The sequence below is a fragment of the Crassostrea angulata genome, chromosome 5 (genome assembly GCF_025612915.1).
Source record: "Crassostrea angulata isolate pt1a10 chromosome 5, ASM2561291v2, whole genome shotgun sequence".
NCBI lineage: Eukaryota > Metazoa > Mollusca > Bivalvia > Ostreida > Ostreidae > Magallana > Magallana angulata.
The window spans coordinates 2,998,403-3,015,557 of NC_069115.1; the positions used below are offsets into that span (position 1 = coordinate 2,998,403).

The following is a 17,155-nucleotide window of genomic DNA, read 5'->3' on the forward strand; positions in this document are numbered from 1 at the left end:
TTTATAATATATCTGATTGGCTAAAAAATTATTTTATATCGTATAAAGAATGTTGCCTACGTCATCGTAAGACGGCCGAGTGGGGAGCGCGGTGGCCGCTCACTGCTAGGAGAATGGGTTCCAGAGGTCGTGAGTTCAAGCCTCGGTCGGGACAGAAGGTGGAGCTCCAACAAAAGTGAATTTCTCTGTGCTTTATATATAATATATATACACACCCCTTGGTCAAATGCGTCGAATGGCTCTCTCTCTCTCTTTCGCTGTCTCTGTGGTCTCTGTCTCTGTCTCTCTCTCAAGTTATAAATAAGATGTCACTATATACATGTAGTAATTAATTTCGGATCGGAGCCATAATGATTGTGTTTGTGTTTTAATTTGTTAAAAATTTGGGGGGTTTTTTTCAAAAAGAAAAAGACAATCAAACAGTATAAATCATAATTGCAAAGGATAAATAAGATGCACAAAATAACTAGAGCCGAGCTCGTTGCAAAGCAACGAGTAGGTCTTCCGTCGCAACTTCGTGTCGCGAAAGGATTGTCCATCAGTCTCATTAAAATACCTCCTTCTCCTGAAACTTGTCAGAGCCTGACAGACCCTGTATTGATAAAAGGTCATCTTTACATGACAATTTCTTCTTTACAAAATTGATTGGAACTCTTCAAATAGAGACAAAAAAAATTAATTCATACCTGTTTTCTATGTAACCTCTAGATTGAGTATTGCACTACTCATTAAACAGATAAAGGCATATCTTTGCTACGTAGGTGTTTATTTAATTTGTATGCAAATGTGGAGGTCAAGTGGGTATAGTCTGTTATTGATACAGGTCTATCAGAACCTGGCGAGTGTAAGGATAAGGGAAATGGTTTTTAATTATACTGGATTATCAATATGATAATAGTAAGTTCAAGAAATCGAAAACGAGACTCAATTTCAAAGTATTATTTTCATACCAGGCAAGTTCTTCGTTTAACTTACTTCAAGTTTAGGATAACTTTAAAAAGTACATCATTTATGTACATGTATATAATTAATTTAATTATAATAAAAGTGTGGATGTGGCGGTGGGGGAAATGACCCAAAAATCAATTTTCTAAGCGTTAACTTAAGGGAAATTTTGGTTGAGAGAAAGGGGGCATTGCTCCCACTGGACCATCTAAAAGATACTGTTAGCAAGCTCACAAATGATATCCCCGCTAAGAAAGAAGTCATTACTCACGTATTTCTCTATTAGAGAATAATGGATGGTTCGTTTTCTTTAATAAGTGAGTCAGACAAGGCAGGGTATATTTACAGGTCACAAGTAATCTTTACGACAAACTCTAGCTTTTACTCATTTCCATTAATACAAGATATGACACATGTTTAATATGACTTTGAACTTGCGCAACTGACCCTGGGTCAAGTTCGTGACACATAATCGGTCATCAGGAATCTTTACATGAAATAGAAACTCCCAATGTTTCTCCTTAAATGACTTCGGAACAAATCATTACACACCCTCAGGTCATAAGCAATCTTTGTGTGAAGTAAGAAATTCCAAAGTGGACCGGAAACAAATTTTGCAATTTTCCTGCCAGTGACCTTTACTTTGTCCAAATGACCTTGGGTTTAGGTCATGAAACTTCGTCAGTTAATGAGTATTATTTGTATGAAGTAAGAACACTTCCAATGTTTCTCCATCAGAAAGATATAGACCGGACACGACGTACGGACGGACAAGGTGATTTTTATTTAACCCCCCCCCCTCAATTTTTTTTCGTGGGGTTTAAAAATCTTTTTCGCCCGTTTTGTGCGGCACAAAAAAGACCTATATTTTTCAATTATTTCTATCATATCACATATAAATATACATGTAAATGTATGATTTGTATGCACATTTGAGTTCTTCTCATCATCGTCGGAAAAGATAAGAAACCCTTGGGGTCCAATAATGTCTTTTCATGGGCATTTGTCAATTTGCATCACTAAATGATTTCCAAGCGGTAATAAGCTATCAAAGCTATTGAGATGTTACATGTAGATATTGAATTTCTATAGATTTAAATTTAAGGTTAGGAAAAACAACACTTTTTTATACAGTAAAAAAAAATCTAAAATAGCTTTATGTACGCGTACACATAAATAAGAAGATGTAGCGAAAGCTATAAAGACTTTATTTCTTCTGTTCTAGACTTTTTCAGAGTTAACAAGCTACAAGTTAACAATCTCCCATTTTGACAAGCTAGATTAAAAATAAAATATTCAGCTGAGTTTTAATCTGCATTACAACCTCATATTACACAACTTCAATGATTTTTTTTTATCAATGTGCATATAACAATAAGTAAAATCCCCAAGAACAAATATCTATCGCAATTAAATGCATACATTTTTGGGAGGCAGAAAAGTCGCTATATTATAGTCTGCAAGTCAATTGAACTACTGCAATTATTTCAAAAAAATAAGAAACTGTCGACACTTGCAGTACTCTGATGATTTAATGACGATCGACCGACTTTATTGCTTAATGTAGTCGTATATCATTACTTCTAATCCTGAGAACAAATTTTATTTAATATTTGACTTAAAACTGTTAACTTATAAAACCAGAGACATAAATAACTTATTAAGTTATTTAAGTCTCTGATAATATATATTTTATTCTGTTCATAACTATAGAAGTTTAGCGTGTTCAACAGGTTAATTTTTTAGCCACATTCTCAGATTACGATATCGCACCTTTAATGTGAGGTTGATTGACATCGAATATTTAAACACTTATTGTTTAACAATTGACAGCTGCATTGAAAGCATCCTTCCAAATGTTACTCAATAATTTATCAATTGCTGATCTGCAGCCCAGGGGCAATATTCTAGGCTATGTGCGCTGACGCGACACGAGATTTTCGGTCGCACGTGGAGCGGGTTCATTTGACTTAGCATAGACTGACCGAATAAACACACGGGTGGGAAGGTGACATACATTGAGGAGAAAAATGTACACATGTTAAGCAGTCGCCAAAAATGGGTCTTCGCCACATTTTGAAAAAAAAAATCCCTTGCACTGTGATCATGAAACCGATAAAATCTAAACAAATCTTGTTTAAAAACTCATGTGAACATTCTAAAAATAATCACTAAATCCCTCAATTCTATCGTGTCAGCCTCTACCGCCAATCGCAACTTCTCGGGCCTTTCTGGCAAGCTCGGAAAAACACTTCGAATGTATTACCTAGGCGTCCATGACGACCCCCCTTTTTTTAAAACTTGATATAATTACAACACATTTTATGATCTGTTGAGATGTGAGCTATATTTCATTAAAGGCATCAATATACACTAAAATATAACACAGAAACGACATACAAAACTTCTTGCCGATACTTATTTTAATGGGAAGCGACTCCATTTTGTATAATATTCTAACATCCGTTGATGTTAATACATTCGAGGTGTTTTTCCAAACTTGCCAGAAAGGCCAGAGAAGTTGCAATTGCCTCTACCGCATGTGTTAATTTGATATTTGATTTTTTTTATCCTGCCTTGAACGCTTGGAGACTGTTTCATTTTCTTAATTCGGCTAAATAATGCTTCCAATTTTGAGCGCGCTCTCTCTCTCTCTCCTTCTCTCTCATTTTATGTGCAACCTTATGAAGACGTCAACTACTTTCTACGATATCTATAAAACCTCTCAGCAGTATCTAGCGGAAATATTCGTGGGTAAATAAAAAAAATCTTAAATTGAAACACAAGTCAATCTTACATGTACCGGTCAAAATCTCGAATAAACAAATAGTTGGAATCGTACAAAATATCAATAAACATGCACGTGTGATCAAGTACATGCAGAAGAACACGAGCTACCGCGGATCACTTGTCCAGTCGCGCGGGATCTCCTTGGCTATGTTCTAGGGGTGATCATTTGAAGGTTTAATCATTGTGGTTTTTCGTTGTTTATCTATAACATTATTAGTACATGTATAGTTTTTAGAACATTTTAGAATTACAAATTCACTATTGATTTATGTCTGATGATGTTTCTGATTTGGAACAATATCGCTTTTATCAATTTTTAGAGGGGCTTCTCAATTCACATTCTAATGTTTCATTCAATAAATTGAAGGTGAACAAAAAGAACATAAATGTATATATATCTTGTTATTAGATAACCGCTGACCTCTAGGTAGTGCAGCCGCGACCGATTTCCTCGGCCGCGGATGAGGGATCGGATAACTTACGTAAAGTTAAAACACACATAAAAAGCTCAGAACCCAGGAAGATTTACAATGTTTGCAGTATGATGAATAAACTCTAATTAATATAAGTTTTTTCCCCCTTTAATCCCACAGTTGATCTATCTGTCTGATACTGCTTCAGTTCGAGTTTATGATTAAACAGAACGATTTCTTATTCTATCGTTTAATTCAAATTAAGAAGAGTAAGCTTTAATGTCATTGTGTACGATTCTTGTGTTTGCTGCTAAGTAAAATCACATATGACAGACGCGATTCTTGTGTATTAGATAACCGCTGACCGCTAGGTAGTCCAGCCGCGACCTTGGCGATCGAATTTCTCGGCCGCGGGCGAGATGGGTTATGTAATGACGCACACAACTAAGAATTTAGGTCGATTTGAAATGCTTGCAGTAAAATGACTCAAATCCATTTCATGGAAGTTATTTTTTTTAAAAATCTAGTTTATGTATCTCACTAGATAAGAAAAAGAACGTTTATATTTTCTCGTTTTTGTTTTTCTTAACGGTTGTCCACTATAGGACCTAAACAGAGGTTACTCCAAAAAAAAAAAGGCTGTAAGAAAAACATGTACACGTATACTTTTTAGACACTTTTTCAAATGAATCAAAGCATCCCGTATATGCTGGAACACTTTCAGCTGTTAATAGATGTACGTTATTCGCACGAAGACGATTCGCTTACTTGCCAAATGAATACAGGTACATGTTAACAAGACAAGCTTTTTACACTCATAATACGCATTACCGGTACAAAATAGTTTTGTAACGACATTGATAACACAATAATGAACAACTTTTCTATCGACAGCTATAGCGAAATATTAACCATTTTTGAGTTATAAAGCGAAGACTTTTAAGTGCTCTAGACCCCTAATTTAAGGGGCCAGCCCTTTTTCAATGGTGTCAAGTGAAAGCCCTTGACATTTTGCACATATTTTGTTCTGTATGTGTTTAGAGAAAATTTTAAACTAAAGAGCTACATAACAAAAACACAACCAAAAATCAGCATTTTTTGAAACACAAATTCAAATTAATTTTTTGAAACTTTAAAGGAGGAAAATTGTAAAAACAAAACTCGGAGGACAACGTTCAAACTCTCTATTTTGAAGATTTGTGACTTTGTAACACAGGCTGTGAGCGGTTTCAGAGCCTTTGCGTGCACAAGAATGCCTATATTTTGGGGGAAAAGGGGAATAACTCGGTACCGGAAGTGTCGATATCAACGATTTTCCATAGATATTGAGAAATAGTAACTACCAATAAGCTCTGCAAATTTGAACCTTATAGGACAACAAACAAGCAAGATATTTGAGTTTTAAAAAACGTCTAGAAGAAAAAAAAAAGAATAAAAAGAACTAGAGCCGAGCTCGTTGCAAAGCAACGAGTAGGTCTTCCGTCGCAACTTCGTGTCGCGAAAGGATTGTCCATCAGTCTGATTAAAACACCTCCTTCTCCTGACACTTGTCAGAGCCTGACAGATCCTGTATTGATAAAATGTCATCTTTACACGACCATTTCTTCTTTCCAATTAGAGCTTTTGAAAATTGATTGGAACTCTTCAAACGGAGACCAAAAAATTAATTCATGCCTGTTTTCTATGTAACCTCTAGATTGAGTATTTCACCACACCACCACAACAGATAAAGGCATATCTTTGCTAAGTAGGTGTTTATTTAGATTGTATGCAAATGTGGAGGTCAAGTGGAGATTGGTGGATCTGTTATTGATACAGGTATTTCAGAACCTGGCGAGTGTAAGGAGAAAGGAAATGGTTTTTAATGATACTGGATTATCAATATGAGAATAGTAAGTTCAAGAAATCAAGAAAGTAGTATTTTCATACCAGGCAAGTTCTTCGTTTAACTTACTTCAAGTTTAGGATAACTTTAAAAAGTACATCATTTATGTACATGTATATAATTAATTTAATTATAATAAAAGTGTGGATGTGGCGGTGGGGGAAATGACCCAAAAATCAATTTTCTAAGCGTTAACTTAAGGGAAATATTGGTTGAGAGAAAGGGGGCATTGCTCCCACTGGACCATCTAAAAGGTACTGTTAGCAAGCTCACAAATGATATCCCCGCTAAGAAAGAAGTCATTACTCACGTATTTCTCTATTAGAGAATAATGGATGGCTCTTTTTCTTTAGTGAGTCAGACAAGGCAGGGTATATTTACAGGTCACAAGTAATCTTTATGTCAAAATCTAGCTTTTACTCATTTCCATTAATTAAAGATATGACACATGTTTAATATGACTTTGAACTTGCGCAACTGACCCTGGGTCAAGTTCATGACACATCATCGGTCATCAGGAATCTTTACATGAAATAGAAACACTTGCAGTCGACACTTGCAGTACTCTGATGATTTAATGTCGATCGACCGACTTTATTGCTTAATGTAGTCGTATATCATTACTTCTAATCCTGAGTACAAATTTTATTCAATCTTTGACTTAAAACTGTTAACTTATAAAACCAGAGACATAAATAACTTATTAAGTTATTTATGTCTCTGATAATATATATTTTATTCTGTTCATAACTATAGAAGTTTAGCGTGTTCAACAGGTTATTTTTTTAGCCACATTCTCAGATTACGATATCGCACCTTTAATGTGAGGTTGATTGACATCGAATATTTAGACACTTATTGTTTAACAATTGACCGCTGCAGTGAAAGCATCCGTCCAAATGTTACTCAATCATTTATCAATTGCTGATCTGCAGCCCGGGGGCAATATTCTGAGCTATGTGGGTAGACGCGACACGAGATTTTCGGTCGCACGTGGAGCGGATTGACTTAGCATAGACTGACCGAATAAACACACGGGTGGGAAAGTGACATACATTGAGGAGAAAAATGTACACATGTTAAGTAGTCGCCAAAAATAGGTCTTCGCCACATTTTGTAAAATAATAAAGCCCTTGCACTGTGATCATGAAACCGATAAAATCTAAACAAATCTTGTTTAAAAACTCATGTGAACATTTTAAAAATAATCACTAAATCCCTCAATTCTGGACAATTCTTTTATCGTGTCAGCCTCTACCGCCAATCGAAACTTCTCGGGCCTTTCCGACAAGCTCGGAAAAACACTTCGAATGTATTACCTAGGCGTCCATGACACCCCCCTTTTTATAAAACTTGATATAATTACAACACATTTTATGATCTGTTGAGATGTGAGCTATACTTCATTATAGGTATCAATATAAATATAACACAGAAACGACATACAAGACTTCTTGCCGATACTTATTTCAATGGGAAGCGACTCCATTTTTTATAAAATTCGAACATCCGGTGATGTTAATACATTCGAGGTGTTTTTCCAAACTTGCCGGAAAGGCCAGAGAAGTTGCAATTGCCTCTACCGCATGTGTTAATTTGATTTTTGATTTTTTTTTATCCTGCCTTGAACGCTCGGGGACTGTTTCATTTTCTAAATTCGGCTAAATAATGCTTCCAATTTTGAGCGCTCTCTCTCTCTCTCTCTCTCTCTCTCTCTCTCTCTCTCTCATTTTATGTGCAACCTTATGAAGACGTCAACTACTTTCTATGATATCTATAAAACCTCTCAGCAGTATTTAGCGGAAATATTCGTGGGTAAATAAATAAATCTTAAATTGAAACACAAGTCAATCTTACATGTACCGGTCAAAATCGCGAATAAACAAATAGTTGGAATCATACAAAATATCAATAAACATGCACGTGTGATAAGGTACATGTAGAAGAACACAATGCTACCGTGGATCACTTGTCCACTCGCGCGGGAACTCCTTGGCTATGTTCTAGGGGTGATTATCGTTTTAAGGTTTAATCTTTGTGGTTTTGCGTTGTTTATCTATAACATTATTAGTACATGTATAGTTTTAGTGCATTTTAGAATTACAAATTCACTATTGATTTATGTCTGATGATGTTTCTGATTTGGAATAATATCGCTTTTATCAATTTTTAGAGGGGCTTCTCAATTCACATTCTAATGTTTAATTAAATAAATTGAAGGTGAACAAACTTCAAGAACATAAAATTGAAACAGTTCTTGTATATATATCTTGTTATTAGATAACCGCTGACCTCTAGGTAGTGCAGCCGATTTCCTCGGCCGCGGATGAGGGATCGGATAAATTACGTAAAGGTAAAACACACACAGAGAGCTCAGAACCCAGGAAGATTTACAATGTTTCCAGTATAATGACTAAACTCTACTTAATATAAGTTTTTCCCCCTTTAATCCCACATTTGATCTATCTGTCTGATACTGCTTCAGTTCGAGAATGGCATTGCTTTTATGATTAAACAGAACGATTTCTTATTGACAATCTATCGTTTAATTCAAATTAAGAAGAGTAAGCTTTAATGTCATTGTGTACGATTCTTGTGTTTGCGGCTAAATAAAATCACATATGACAGACGCGATTCTTGTGTATTAGTAACCGCTGACCGCTAGGTAGTCCAGCCGCGACCTTGGCGATCGATTTTCTCGGCCGCGGGCGAGATGGGTTATGTAATGACGCACACAGCTAAGAATTTAGGTCGATTTGAAATGACTCAAATCTATTTTATGGAAGTTTTTTTTTTAAATGTAGTTTATGTATCTCACTAGATAAGAAAAAGAACGTTTATATTTTCTCGTTTTTGTTTTTCTTAACGGTTGTCCACTATAGGACCTAAACAGAGGTGGCTCAAAAAAAGGCTGTAAGAAAAACATGTACACGTATACTTTTTAGACACTTTTTCAAATGAATCAAAGCATCCCGTATATACTGGTACACTTTCATACAGGTACATGTTAACAAGACAAGCTTTTTACACTCATATTTCGCATTACCGGTACAAAATAATTTTGTAACGGCATTGATAACACAATAATGAACAACTTTTTTATCGACAGCTATTGCGAAATATTAACCATTTTTGAGTAATAAAGCGAAGACTTTTAAGGGCTCTAGACCACTAATTTAAGGGGCCAACCCTTTTTCAATGGTGTCAAGTGAAAGCCCTTGATATTTTGCACATATTTTGTTCTATATGTGTTTAGAGAAAATTTTAAACTAAAGAGCTACATAACAAAAACACAACCAAAAATCAGCATTTTTTGAAACACAAATTCAAATTAATTTTTTGAAACTTTAAAGGAGGAAAATTGTAAAAACAAAACTCGGAGGACAACGTTCAAACTCTCTATTTTTAAGATTTGTGACTTTGTAATACATGCTATGAGCGGTTTCAGAGCCTTTGCGTGCACAAGAATGCCTATATTTTTTGGAAAAAGGGGAATAACTCGCTACCGGAAGTGTCGATTTCAACGATTTTCCTTATATATTGAGAAATAGTAACTACCAATAAGCTCTGAAAATTTGAACTTTATAAGACAACAAACAAGCAAGATATTTGAGTTTTAAAAAACGTCTAGAAGAAAAAAAAGAATAAAAAGAATTACCAACAGAATCAGTACAAGGTCTTCCGTTGAAAACGGAAGACCTTAATTACCAACAGAATCAGTACAAAGTCTTCCGTTGAAAACGGAAGACCTTAACTAAAACATGATTTTATCTTAAACTGTTCTAAAAATAGAAATAGCGCAACTCTCTACTGTACGGTTAAAACTAAGACCCCCCCCCCCTCCCTCCACCCCCCCCCCCCCCCCAATAAAAAATATAAAAATTGCAAAGTGAAATAATGTGTTTGACGATTGAAGGGATTTCCAACAGTTGTAAATTGTTATGAATGGTATAATAGCCTCGTAAATTGTAAGAACTGTGTTCGAACCATTTGTATAGCATTAATAGAAAATAATAGTAAAACCAACCTTTAACAGATTTTTTTATACCTACATGTATGTACATGTATATATGTACATGTATGTAGCAGAGTTTTCTTAATGTTAGAAATAATAGCTCCTACGACTCAGGTTCAAATCAGTTTACTGGTTTCCATTATAATTATGAACCCTGAAAACTGAACTGTACCTAAAACGCTAACTGTTAATTTCCTACTTTTCAATTCAATTTTTTACATCCTCTGAAACAAGTAAGGGAAAGAAAGTGTAGTCTATCTGGAATGGTCCAGGTATAATTGTAAAGGCCAAGTCAGATACTTTGTTCATAGTAAAGTCCCGCAGAGAGGTTAGGACAATGCATCATGACAAACTGAAGAAATGCGATGCACAGAAATACCTCGGTGGCTTCGTAACTATCAGAAGTAGGTCATTGAAGAAGAGCCAAGCATTGAGTCAGAGCATAACCCACGTGCATGTACCAGTGCCAAAAAGTTTCAAATTATTGAAGTCTATTTTGAAGAAAACAGCACACTACAGTCCCGCAGACTACTATCACCGTGCAAAATTTACTGTTTAATTATAACTTTATTTTGGACTTTACTTTTTTTAAATTCCACATCTGTTCTGTAATATTTTGACACTTTTCGGACTCAAAAAAAAACCTTGTGATTTCAAAGAGACAGAGTGTCATGTCCCAAGGAGTGTTAATCTCTTAAAACAACATTGTACAATTATCAGTTTTTCATTTCTTGGAATCAAAGACTCATTGAGTTTATTTAATTATTTTATATCTGTGAAACTTTCACTCAGCTTACTTATGTCATCACCTGTCAATTTGTACTCATTGTTCAGATTCTTATAAATAGTTATGTACAATTGTCAAACTGGAATACGGCGGCCAGCCTCTACCACGTCCGACTCACCCGGAGTCTTGAGTCTGGAATACGGCGGCCAGCCTCGGCCACGCCCGACTCACCCAGAGGCCACTGCTGGCTGTATCCGACTTGTTTGTAACATGTCTCTCTGTTAAATTGTTATAATGTTGCCATCGTTGAGTCTCAACCAATAAATTCGATTCGGAATCCTGCATCAATTGCCTATTTATTTCTCTGGAACTGTATACTGGTGGACCTTCGGGAATACGGCACATCTACACTTCGTTTGTACCTTACGGACTATAACGCGCCACAGCCTTATACCTTTTACCATCGACGCCAACATTCTCTCACCCCGTTCGTACTGCACACGACGGATGCAGTTCCAGACGAATTCTCTAGCAGTCCGTACGGATCTACGCGGATACGCTACTTCCATCCAATCTGTTGGCGGAGGGCCTTACATGGGGACTAGGAGTAGAGCCAGAGATCACCAAGCAGTTGCCAGTGAGTTCAAGATAGCAATGGCAAAACTCCGAAAGTAAAGTCTCAGAAGAGGGAAGCTTCTAAAACACACTGTTTATGTAGCCAGGGTAATTCTAAAGGTTTGTTGGTACTGTGCTAAGAGTGCAGACAGGCAAGGCAAGTTGGGGGGGGGGGGCAACTCAATGTTAATTCAACTTTTTGTATGTAAATTTATAAAAAATCTTTGTGCGCAAAAAAGTGGGGGGGGGGGGGGGAGGGGCAGGCCCCCTCCTCCCCCCCCCCCCATGTTACGTGCCTGGCAGGGATTGGTTTCATCCCAAGTGTGTTGGAATTTCTGATGAAGAGGCTAGGACAATACCAATATTTGTTTGCCCAGAGTGTTAACCTGGTTCGTAAGACAGTAGGTTTTTTGAGTTGATTGTTTTGTTTTATGATAACTGTGAGGATAATCCACAGTACTTCAGGGAACTATGTATCGTTTTGTTAACGTTAAGTCAGTTGTTTTTCTGAGCATTGGTGGAGTGTACCAGGTTTTTGTATATACTTGGTCAGCAGTTGCAGAGGAGTGTTTAGATATCCGGCGTGCCGAGATGTCCATAATGTAAGATTCATTAGTTGTTTAAAGTCGTGAGGCAACATAAATGGCTTACTTGGTCCTAGCCTACTTGTATACGGAGTGGCGTAAGTCAACGTTAGACCTTATGGCGGAAGTCATCTTTAGACCTTCTGGCGGAAGTCATCGTTAGATACCGCGGTGGATCTCATCATTGGACTCCGTGCTGAGGGGATACTATATGGACTATCTGATGTGTTTGGAAAAATGGTAGACAATTCCGAGGATGGGCCGAGACGAGCCGGAGGATGGATCGAGATAAATAAAACGCTGGAATCTGACTGTGAAGTTTGTGAACTGTGATGTTGACTGTGAAATCCGTGTTAATATTTGTTATAGACATTATGTAAAATGTTTTATTTTGTGATTGTTAGGACCTGTTAAGATTTAGATATTGTATGTTTATTATAGTTTGTACTATTGTTCGGGCTGGGACGCCCTCTTTTAAAATGGAGAGGAGTGTGGTGGTTCTGGCGATAGCGGGTATGAGTTGCCCGGCTGCTTCAAAATTAAAATTAAATGTTCTTACTGTAATACTGTAAATTCCTTATTTTTAGCGAGTACTTAATTCAACGATTCCGTTATTTTGTATCAAATTGCGAGAATATAAAATCGCGAGCACCAATTTTGTTTATAATTTTCTATAGTTCAAAACTGTGTAAAAGATATAAAAGCGGGATTTTAAAATCAACGATGGCTGCTTCTCGGGATTTTATGCGGATATTAATTGCTCGCGTTTATGTAAAATCAACAGTATCGAATAGCAAATTGAATTAAAAGGTCATTATTGTATCCTTGAAACTGGTTTCCACTAAATACATGTATATGTATATGATCACAGTTCTATCTAATGTGTCAGTAAAAGTTGCAAAAATTTGTTATTTTATATACTACATCAGTAATTCAATAGGTTAAGCATGCTTATATATATAGTTGGTTATGATCCTTTTGTTTTGCTCTTTATTTCAGCATTAATGCTGCATCGTGTGTTGACTATATCTGTCAATATGGGAATGACAACAATGTAAAGGAAACGTATGTCAAAATGAAGATACACGAATTTTCAAAATTCTCAGTTTCACCTTACTCATTTCGATTTTTGTAAAGAAATATTTCCAGCATTCTATTTTTTTACATTAAAAATTTTTCTCTCTTTTTTCGACACACGCCTCAGCAAGTCTTAACGCTTCTCAAGACACAACAAAGTAACGTCATGTCAAAAAGCAACTTCTCCAAAGAGAGAGAGAGAGAGAGAGAGAGACATTATATACAGAATGTAATTTTTGTATTAAAATAAACTGAAATGTTGAGACAAGTATGCGATATGTCGGTTATATTGCCGAATATAAATTATAAATTCGTACATGCCGACAATAGAAAAATATCCGTCAGTCACGTGCCATCTTTGAACATATGAAAGTGTGATATTTTAGTTCGAGAGAAAACAATACATATTTGCGAATATTTAAAGTACACTTTATTTTGCATGTTAATTGTTTGGAAAGCTATTGCATGATTATGTAACACCATAACATCCATGTGTCACGACAGCCGTCGTGACTGTTCAGTCAAATACAACAAGATTTGAATTCTATTTACAATTTTTATATAAGATAAAACCAAACAAATATACAAAATATATACACATTATAAACAATAAAGTTTGAAGTTCTATGTTGTTCAAATTCTTCAGCAAGGGCACGTTGAATATGCCTTCCTAATGAAACGGACTGGAAATGAGTAAGACTGGCATGGCGTGAGACAGTGGCAGATGGGTGTTACCACGGCGATGGACTGCAAGAAACCGGATGAGAACATTATTAAATTATAGTCTGTCCCAAGTTATTGCTTCCATCGCTTTTTGATGATTTTTAATAAAATTACACATACCTGTGAAAGAAATACAGTTGAAATCGTTAAAAGGGAATTTATCCAAGATATCTTCACTGAACACTCAGAAAAATTCACAGGAACGAAAACAGATTCCTTACGGAGATTTATAATGGGGAATGTTTACATCTTTTCTCCATTCGGAATACACTCGGAATACATCGCGCAATTTTTTAACGTTATCCTCCGGGCTTATTAATGGCTGTTGCAATGCAAATCTCCGTAGACTTTCAATTTCGGGATGTGTATTGAAACCTGAAGCTGCAGAGGGGGCGTTTCAAAACAGATAATATGGACATTTTTTATATTAGTGGATGAACGTAGTTTGAGCACAAAGGTATTTACTATTATTGAAATATCATGCAAAAAGTGGTGGAAGCAAAAATTCGGGACAGAGTATAAACAAAAACATATTTTGAGTAACACGATAATACATAAACATAGGCTAAATCACACCGACTTAAATATAACCTTATGGCAACAACAACACGCAATACCACAGCACAGCGAATACGAACACTGCATAATGTTAAGAGTATCACACTACTTAACAAAGAAAAAACACGTCTAAGCAATAGGCAAATTAAACCGTACTACGCGGTAAATTACAAGTGTAGTATAGATTTATATTCCAGTATAAAGCACACACATTCGACACGTGACCACACAGGAACACGTGCAGGCAAACATCTATGTTTAACAGTTCTACTTCTGAAACCAGAATATCGAAAAGTAACAAAAGTATTTAATATAGACTACACAGTAACGTAAAAAGATTAAGCCGTATTCAAAATACAAAGTATGAAATAGTAGAACTTACCCCTGATAGGAAAAAGGGTTACTCAAACATTAGCTGCTCATACCTGTCAGGAAGAAAGCATGGCCACTGTCTTGAAATACTCCTCAAAGTCTACATGCCTACAGTACACCTGATGATTTTTGTGAAAACTTCACCTTTTATTTTTTAGGAACATATAAAGCTTTCTAATACGAACAATGTATCATACACATATCGAATATTATCTGCTAGATGCAGCATTTCACAGAATACTTTGCTTTTCTGACGCAGTGTGAACCAGTGTTTTTAGTACATGTATAGAGTTAAAAATCCTAAAATTAAAAATATTCCGGTCAAAAATGTATAGTAAAACTCGGTTATAGCGAAGTCCTAGGGTTCAATGAAATTACTTCGTTATATCCGTAATTCGTTATATCCGTATAACGAATTCGTAATACAATGTAATACATACAGCGAATTCACTATATACATGTTTTCTTTCACCAGACTATAAATTTCGCTAAATGAGACTTAAAATAAAAATTCATTACTTTGATACCATTAATAACCAGATTGTGAATTGAAAAAATTATATGAAAATAAATTCTTTCAAACTATTTTATCAATTGGTAGTGCTAACTTTTTAAAACTGTACAGAAATAAGTTATAAAGGGGTTAAATTTCGTTATATTTCATCTCTACGGGACTAAAAATCAGTTCGCTATATCCGTAAATTCGTTATAATCGAATTCGTTATAACCGTAAAATTTTACAAAGATTTTTACCAGGGATTCCAAAAAAGTTCGCTATATCCGAAAATTCGCGAAATCCGCGTGCTTACTAAACGAGTTTTAATGAATATACATGTGAAGGAGACATGCAGAATAAGGGGACACCAAACCTCAAAGCACATGCCTCATTATTTATGGCAAAACACCGATGGCTAATAGTGAATTGTTAAATGTTAAATTTTTAAAGACATTTCCTGACTTTATCATGTTAAATATACTCTGTTTTTACACATTTTAAAGATTTGAAAGATGCCACAATCATACGCCACACATATATCAGAATTCATAACTGTACAGAATAAGGATACCACGGGAATTCGACGATTTCTCCTTATGCCGTTTATTTAGTTATTAATTTTGAATCATGAGCAACATAAGTCACATGTTTATTTCGACAATGGAAACACGTACAGATATCGGATTTCTTCCTCATCGTCAAGAATTTAATTTTGATTTAAATTCCTCGATTGAACATGTAATGATAACACGAATAAGTTAAGAGCATAAATAATGCAAATTATAATAATTATAATATTATTATCATATTATTATAAACCTTTTTGTTCAATAAAATCATGTTTTAAAACACATTATTTCATAAGCAAAGTGTTTTATATAAATCCTTTATAATGACACTTTTGATTTACAGGTTCAGTAAAAAGTGAACCTGCTGCCGTGCTATACAATATCTTTTTCTGACGTGGTGTTTACATGTAATGGTTGTTTACAATCAAATTCTATAAGGCCAGTGTTAAAATGTTGCTGGCCAACTGCAATTCACTAGAACTACATGTACATGATGTACACCATTAACATGTACCTGTAGGTAATATTATGATTGTGTCATATCATTGTATTTCTTGTTTCAAATGTTGTTATAGTGGTTACTGTCAGTAGTTTAACAAATATTATTACATGTGAAAAAATGGCTGAAATATGTTGTGTAAAATGCCTGTGGAGATTATTTTCTTTTACATTTACAATACAGTGGAGCCTCCCTTGTTATCTGTTATCTAGTCCCTATGCTTCTGTTCCCAGTTCAAGTGTTGGATAGGTGAAGCATCCAGATATCTACAGTGTGTGTTTGCTGTCATATGTGAAAAATATTTTTATTAAGAAGGAGTGCTGTGTTTTGGTCTTTTTAGAGCTATTTATTAAAAAGCAGATATTAACCAGGATACTCTTTAGAAAATTTTATTTTAAGAATACATTAAACACCAAAGATTTCATATACCTGCAGGCGGTGTGTTGTATATACTTGGCTAATAGTACGTCTTACTCTTGCTCATATGAAACAATATGTTAAAGTTGGAAAAACTCTTCAAGCTGTTTTTTTTTTAACTTTATACCAAATTGACTGTATATGTGCCAGTCACTAGGAAAAAGTTAATAGATTTTTGAATAAAGTATTTTTCCAAAGAAAATTGAACTTCCACTATCCAAATAAGTGCATAAATGTAGTTTCATCCCTTTGCATACGAGGGTAAAAAAAAACCGCATTTAAACTTTTTTCATAGCTCTTTAAAATTTGCTTAACATCTTATTATTATTAAATTTTGTTGGCATAATTCAGCAGAATTATAAAATAATTTGATTTTTAAAAAATCTGCATAAAATACAAACTGTGATATACAATAGGGGAGATGGAGTATTTTGATAAACTTTGCCTGTGTCATTTTGACGTCATGGAAT

The 17,155-nt window shown here is 35.1% G+C and overlaps 1 protein-coding gene across 1 annotated transcript in view; it reads left to right on the forward strand.

Annotated features, from left to right (window-relative positions):
- Positions 1-17,155, forward strand: part of LOC128183108 (uncharacterized) — an 87,714-nt gene that overhangs the window by 20,295 nt on the left and 50,264 nt on the right. The window lies entirely within an intron of this gene.